The sequence below is a fragment of the Heterocephalus glaber genome, unplaced genomic scaffold, assembly GCF_053883595.1.
Source record: "Heterocephalus glaber isolate CG9 unplaced genomic scaffold, H.glaber_assembly_v1.0 deba00000621, whole genome shotgun sequence".
NCBI classification, from domain to species: domain Eukaryota; kingdom Metazoa; phylum Chordata; class Mammalia; order Rodentia; family Bathyergidae; genus Heterocephalus; species Heterocephalus glaber.
Genome location: NW_028258153.1, coordinates 8,419,138 through 8,427,053, shown reverse-complemented (window position 1 = coordinate 8,427,053; position 7,916 = coordinate 8,419,138). Strand labels below are relative to the sequence as shown.

Genomic DNA, 7,916 nt, shown 5'->3' with positions numbered 1-7,916 from the left:
TTCAACTTTTTATTTACAGAGATTGAGATAGAAACATTTTATTGATTATTAAGCACAGGTATAAGCATAAAAACATTAGTCAAAAACTCACTAACACAGGGCTGCAGTTGTGTTCAGTACTTAACATACATAAAGTCCTGGCTTCAATCCCCAGTGTGGCAAAAAATTCAAAAATAGTTAATACAAAATTATAGCAAACAAAAAGGAACCTAAACTTTAATAACACAGCTGGAACAATTTGCAGTGGCAATGGGAACAGTAGCAGCAGTGGCAACAGTAGCAGCAGTGGGAAGAGATTTAATTTGGTTGATTTTCTGTGGTTGTTGGTTATTTCCTTGCCTCCACAGTAATGGAAGCTGTACATTTTTTCAAAGGGACCAAGAATCTGCTGGAGGTTTAGTTTTCTTGGCAGTGACCCCAGAGATCTTCATACTCTCCCAAGATCTGAGAGGGATGTACTTGTGAAGGATGTGTAGTGCTCAGTCCTCAGTGTGCCTTTCCCAGAGACCTTCTGTTCTGAAGACCCATGGCCCCACCTCTTTCTGAGAGCAGTTCCCCTGTTGAAGCTTGCTGGGGACTACAGAGGCTTTGACTCCACACAGTGCTTCTTTTATTCTCATGAGCATTTTATGAAGCCTTCTCACCAACAATTTCCATACTGGAAATTCTGGGAAGAAATAAGGGTTCTCAATGCAGCTTTCCCAAATGGAACAGTGTATTGTATGGAACATAGGAATTCTGACTGTTAATACTTGTATACTGTGGATTTCCCAAAGCATCCAATAATGGTTCAGCCAGATCAAATCCTGGAAATTCTGATGAGTGAGGTTGACCCAGCAGTTATGAGTCAGTTCTAGATGAAAAAATGGTGTTACTGAGAAGATGTCACTCATGAGAATGGAATTCATGACCTGATGCCAAATTCTGTCATTGATGCTATAGTGTTCAATCCCTGTGAGTATTTGACAATGGAATGAGATCAGATGGAATGTGTTGGATATTCATGTGACCCTAGAACCAGAATTTTCTTAAGTTAGCTTTGAAACAAACTTAAATCAGATCTCCTGTGATGACTCAATCAGGAATGTTTAAGTTTTCAATTCATGGCCACTTTGTTAATCAGAGTTGTAAATGACCCTCAATGGGGCTTTCTTCACCCCAAAATATTGACAGTTTTTAAGTGCTTGATTGTCAAAGGGCTATGCTCAATGATTACAGTTCTGCTTTTACTAATCTTGCTAAGCAGCAGAAACAAGAGCAGTGTTGATTAAGAAAAATGAAGAAACAAAAACTGAAAAGATAACACACATGGAAAGTGGTGGCTACTCTCTAGATGTTGATGTTGGAGTCTTTGCTTTACATAACCACCACCTTGTAGCTGCAGAAAGCTGCAGTGATGAAAAGAGAGCATATAATGATAGTGTAATCATTCCGAATTTAAATGCATTATTATATCAAAGATTTAGATATCTTGCATGAATGCTCTTCTGTGTTTAGGTATTTGTTATAGTTTGTATCTTAAGTGTTTTCCAAAGATCTATATGGGAAAGGCTAGTCCCCAGCATAGTACTCTTGGGAGGTGGTGGAAACTTTAAGGGGTGGGTGTAGTGGGGAGATCTTCTGGTCCTTCGGGTCATGCTCTTGAAGAGGATACAGGGACCCCAAGTATTTCTTTTCCTCTTTTTCCTCACTTCCTGTTCCTGAGGCGAGTGGTTTTGCTTAACCACATGGCTCCTACCATGATGTGCTACCTACCGTAGGTTCAAAGCAAGGGGGCCAATGGATCAGGGACTGAAATCTCTAAAACCGAACCCAAACAAACCTTTTCTCTTTATAACTTATTATCTCAGATATCTGTTATAGTGAGAGAAAGCTAACATAGTATGTTATGCCATTCTTACTGTGAAATTGAAGTGCACACCCAAAAAAGAACCTTTTATCTTGTGAAACTTTACAACACTTGTGCAAATTATTTGTTTGGTTTGTACATAGTGTACTATTTCTCCAGGTGTCATCCAAAATTCCCCACAGGCTTTTGTTTGCATTAGGTGTGGCCTCAGCCTAACCATCTGGACTGTTCTATTAAATTTCTGCCAGAATCTTATATTCAGATACCTCTATTTCTTAAATTGTATTCTCTATTTTTGCTTTTTTTCAAGGTTGGCTCCAAATTTTATTTTATTTTATTTTATTTTTTAATTTCTGGGCATCACACTCAGGGACTTACAAATGCTGGGCAAGCACTCTACCACCGAGCTACACCTCCAGCTATTGAAACCAATTTCTGCTTCACACAGATGGTTTTGCAACAGCAACTAAAGTTTGTCCTCCACAAGTTGAATCTGCTTAAGAAAGTGATTCCAGTTATTTAATGCATTATTATTAAAACACTATTATTGGGCCAGGGATTTAGTTCAGTGGTTCTGTTGCCTGCCTTGCAAGTGCAAGGACCAGAGTTCGATCCCCGCATTTGCAGTCCTTCAATTAATTTCTTCTCTCACTACAAAGTGTTTTTCCTGCATCCTTCAAATAAATCAATAGTGTTACATTGTGATTTTATATACTAATCTTATACCCCAGATGCAAATGGAGGAGACAGTCCCTGGCTTAATTTTCTTTCTTTCTTAAAAAAAATTTCTTCTAAAGGCATGGAAATTAGGCCTTTTTTTTAAATTGACCTGGGCTTTTTTGGAAGATAGCAACAAAAATAAAATTCTCCAGTGTTTCTTAGCAGGAAGGACCCATAGAGAGCTGTAGACTGAGATTAGGGTGTACTGGCTGAACTGAGTGGAAACCGTGTGCTCCTCAGCAAATGAAATTAAATTTTAATGAGTTCCATACCTTACTAACTTCCTAAGTAGTAGTATAAAAAGGATTTTTATTTCTAAATTGATTAATAGGTAAATTTAGGATAAAAAGTATACTGGATTGAATAAATTGAGTCAGCTTGGATCATTTGCTTTAATATACTTTAGCCATTTCCTCTAATTTCCATTAATAGTATACTGCATACTTTGGTTCAACTCAGAACCAATAGCTTTTCCATCTTGTGTCTTTCTGATGTATGTGAGTATTCTGACTTCCTCTGTCCCTCTAACTATGGTCTTCCTTTCACCGCAGCATTTACAGGATGAGATGAATGATTACCCGGAATGAGAACAGTCTAGATTGCTTAGATACACAGTAAGAGACAGAATAGAGGAATGAATGAGTAAATAAAACACCATCAAAATTCCAGAATATTCAATGAGAAATGGCTAGAAAAATAGGCTCTCAAGGGTTGGCATTTTAAAAGCTGTATTTGCAAATATTGTGGGATTTAAGCAACTGAGAGAACAGCAAGGTTGACTAAATTTTGTATTTTTTGTTCTCACAATACTGTTTTTCCACAAACTTCTGCATTGATGCAGTGATGCTTTATTTTTTCCATATTTATAAATGAAACACTTAAAAAAGTGTTTCTAACCAAAATGTACTTGGTTTGGAACCAAATGATTGGACATGGTTTTGCCTTTTATTTTATTTATTTATATATTTATTTTTTCTTCCATTAAGTTTATTGGTACATTTTAGGTATACAATACAGTTATATTCATCATTGGGAATTTGTACCTGTATAGGATGCATCTTGGTTCTTATTTTTTCCCCATTCTCTTGCCTTCCCTTTACCCCCTCCACCGCTCCCATTTACAAAGCCTTTGTTTCCAGTTTTTCATTTTCTCATGTTAATTCCATTCCCTTCTTTCCTTTTCCCTATCCCTCCCACTTCCCCTTTCCCTTTGCCCCTTTTCTTCCTATTTCACATTATCTATTACACATTTGGATTCTTATTTACCCTTTCAGTTTTTCACACCAGAGAAACTATTCAGTATTTACACATGTGTGCCCGATTTCACTAAAGAGTATGGCTTCAATGTGCATACATTTAGCTAAAAATATCTCTAGTTTCTCATTCTTTATGGCTGAGTAGTACTCTGTTTTACAAAAAACCACATCTTCTTTATCCAGGCTCTAATTGATGGGCACTTGGGCTGTTTCCAAGCTTTAGCTATTACAAACTGTGCCACTATAAACATGGGTGTACATATATCACTGTGATATGATTCTTTTAATTTTTTTGGTAGATACCCAGCAGGGGAATAGCTGGGTCAAATGGGACCTCTAGTCCTAGTTTTTTGAGGTATTTCCATATTGATTTCCACAGTGGTTGCATCAGTCTGCACTCCCACCAACAGTAGTATCCAAAAATATTAAATATCTAAGAACTAATCTAACAAAGGAAGCAAAAGACCTCTGCATTGAAAACTACAGCACTCTGAAAAAAGAGATCAAAGAGAATATAAGAAAATGGAAAGGCACACCTTGTTCCTGGGTAGGAAGAACCAATATAGTGAAAATGGCCATACTTCTAAAACTGCTATATAGTTTCAATGCAATCCTGACTGAAATCCCAAGAGTATATTTTACATAACTAGAGAAAACAATCCAAAAATTCATTTGAAACCAGAAGAGACCCAGAATAGCAAAAGCAATTCTAGGCAACAGAGTCATGACAGGCGGGTATCACAATTTCCAACTTGAAACTATACTACAAAGCTTCTGTGATAAAAACAGCATGGTACTGGCAAAGAAACATACATGAAGATCAGTGGAATAGATTAGAAGATGCAGAAACAACTCCAGATATACTCAACTACCTCATCTTTGACAAAGGAGCCAACCATCCTCCCTGGAGGAAAGATAGCCCATTTAATAAATGGTGTTGGAAAAATTGGACTTCAACCTGCCAAAGATCAAAACTAGACCCATATCTTTCACCACGCACTAAACTAAAATCAAAGTGGGTTAAAGATCTATATATTAAACTAGAAACACTAAACTTGCTGGAATATGTTAGGAAGAACTCCTGAAGACATTGGCATAGGAAAAGACTTTATGAACAAATCCTTAGTAGCAAGGGACCTAACACAAAGAATCAATATCTGGGATCTCATCTTATTAAAAAGCTTCTGCACTGCAAGAGAAACCACCAAGAGACAACCTACATTGTGGGAAAAAATTTTTACCAGCTGTTTCTCAGACAAAGGTCTACTATCTAGAATATATAAAGAACTCAAAATAAATCAGATCCCCCAAATATAAAGACCCAATTCAAAAATGGGCATCCGAAACAAACAGACATTTTTCAGACAAAGAAGTAAAAGCAGCAAATAAACATATGAAAAAATGTTCAACATCACTGGTTATTCGAGAGATACAGATGAAAACAACACTGAGATTCCACCTCACCCCGGAAAGAATGGCTGCTATCAAGAAATCAACCAGTAAAAAATGCTGGTGGGGCTGTGGAGAGAAAAGAACCCTTCTCCATTGCAGACTGTTATTGCCTTTTATTTAAGCATGTTGTTGATCAGAAGTTTCTTCAATGAAACTTTCAGTGTTACCAGTTTGATTCTGTAATAAGCATAGCACCTAGTGTTTTGAAGAGGTCTGTTGTGACGACCAGTGCTCAAATGAATTTTGTACTTGTAGATTTGATGACATTTGTTAGCTTGAGGTCTGATTTTTGTCCCTAATATATTTTTAAATTCTAACAGTGAGTTGTGTGCTGCGGCACATATAGTACCTGTAATCCCAACTCCTTGGGAGGCCGAAGCAGGAAGAATGCAAGTTCAAGGCCAACCTGGGCAACTTAGTGAGAACCTGTCTCAAAATTTTAAAAAATATTTTTTTAAAGGCTGGGGAAGCATCTCAATGGTATAGCACCCCTGGGTTCACTCCCCAGCACCCCCCAAAAAAGAAAAATAATAATTTTGATATTGAAAATCTGCACAAATTTGTATGGAACAAAGCCTAGAAAAATTAAGACTATACATAAAGTAGTAATCTAATCCTAGTATGACAGGAGAGAGTCATTTGGGTGCCATAATTTCTACCTTCACTTCTCATTGAATTACTCTAGTTTTTGTTTGCTTGTTTTTGGTACTGGGGATCAAACTCGGGACCTTGCGCTTGCTCAGGCCCCAGAACCACTGAGCTAAATCCCAGGCCCGAATTACCCTAGTTGAAACACATTTCTGAATCACAATTTAAGCTTCAGTAAAAGTTTGCTTAATTTTTTTTTAAAAAAGCACAAATGTGAACTATGGACTTTAGTGTGTAATAATGTGCCCATATTGGCTCATCAGTGGTAGCAAATGTACCACACTTATGCAAAAGTAGCGAGGGAGTATATGGGAGCTCTTTGTACTTTCTGCTCAATTTTTCTGTGAAAAAATAAAGTCTGTTAATTGAAAAAAGGACAACCTCAGTTGCTTGTCATATTGATTTTTGGGAAAATGGTTAAGAAGCCAGTAGTGGAGAGAATGGCAACCACTCTAGGGAGCCCTCAGAGTGACCCATGCCCCCTTTCTCTTGGTTCCAACTTCCTTCTTTGTCACAGGGAGTAAAGTCATCAGGGATCTAAGCACCTGCTGGTGTCTCCGTTGGGCACTGCTCAGACTTGACATGGCCCTTTTCAGAGCTGATACTTAGATGTACGTTTTCATGGGTGGAGCTCAGTTCTTACTCTCTGCCTGGTCCTTAGCTTGCTCTTTTTAGAATTTAGGAACCATAATTTATCCCCAAACCTAGAAAAGATGGGGAGTGAATTCTCCTGAGACAACCAAATTCTTGTTGGCATTATAAGAAAGAGACTTGGGGGGTGTGGGGGTAGAGCATGGGCTTATCGCACTTGAGACCCTGGGGGTTGGGGAAGAGACAGAGACAGAGACAGAGACAGAGACAGAGAGGGAGAGACAGAATGGCTTTAGTATTATCTATCTCTACTCTTCACTGCTTTACCTCTGGGACTCTTTTGACTTATGTGTAAAAACACGATGTGAAGGGGAGCAAGTTGGGTGATGTTTCCAAGAAAGCTACTGAAGAACCTGGGTATGTAAAAAAAAATGTAAGCAGGCTGTTCTGGTTGAAGGTAAGGGAAGATGGGGAGAGATAATTCTGACTCCTGCTCACCACTCACCTGTCCTTATGATTCACTGGTGCCCTTGAGCTCCAGAATTTCCCAAGACCTTTGGATACCATAGAGCACAGTCTGAAAACCCTGTCAGATCCACTCTCTGCATTTTATAACTAGAAGACCAAAAGGCTTGCAGAAGGTCATGCCAGGAGATAGTAGTCAGGATGGAATTAGGACCCAGGCCTTCTGACCTCAAGGTCAGTGCTCTTTCCCTTTAGGCTTGGCCCCAGCTCTGTTATGGCCACTTTTTTGTTTATTGAGTGGGAAACACCCTACAAGCCCAAACATGAGCTCTGCCCTCTGGGAATGGAACAGCAGCCCACACACAAATCATTGCCACCCTGCATGCAATAGTACCTACCCAGAGTGCCAGCAGGTTGTTTGTGTTTATAACCAAGTAAAGATCTTACAGGTTCCAGGGCCTCTGGTAACACTCTGCCAGAGCCTGAGATGGATGAACCATTGGCTGAATGTCTAAGGCAACTTTAGCAGTTATCCCTTGTGTTAGTACCTCTCTTAGTTACACACTATCTTATATTCTTATTGTTTAATCTTGTCATGAGTCAGTATTGATCTTATCTCTCCAACTAGATGCCCTTCTTCATAGAACACAATCCCCTCATGACTAATTCAGTGTTTTGTTTTGCACATAGTCAATGCTTAGTTAATTGTGCTCAGTTAATCATGCTTTTGTTCAAGGTCACTTGATCTACTTCTGTTCATGAAATGGGAAGGGGTGTAACAGCAAAAACAGGGTTCTAGAAGCAGGCAGGCTTTTGAAACTGTCAGAAAGGGCATGGGACCACTTTGATCAGCATGGCAGATATAAGAAGGAACTAGGCTTCCAGCCAATGAGAATGTTCTACAAATAGTATTGCCCATCTGGAACATTTACTGG

General features: G+C 38.7%; 1 pseudogene; it reads left to right on the top strand.

Moving 5' to 3' along the window:
* The first annotated feature begins 614 nt into the window (after positions 1–614).
* Positions 615–1,267, top strand: LOC101702047 (S-adenosylmethionine decarboxylase proenzyme 1 pseudogene; annotated as a pseudogene).
* The last annotated feature ends 6,649 nt before the right edge of the window (positions 1,268–7,916 follow it).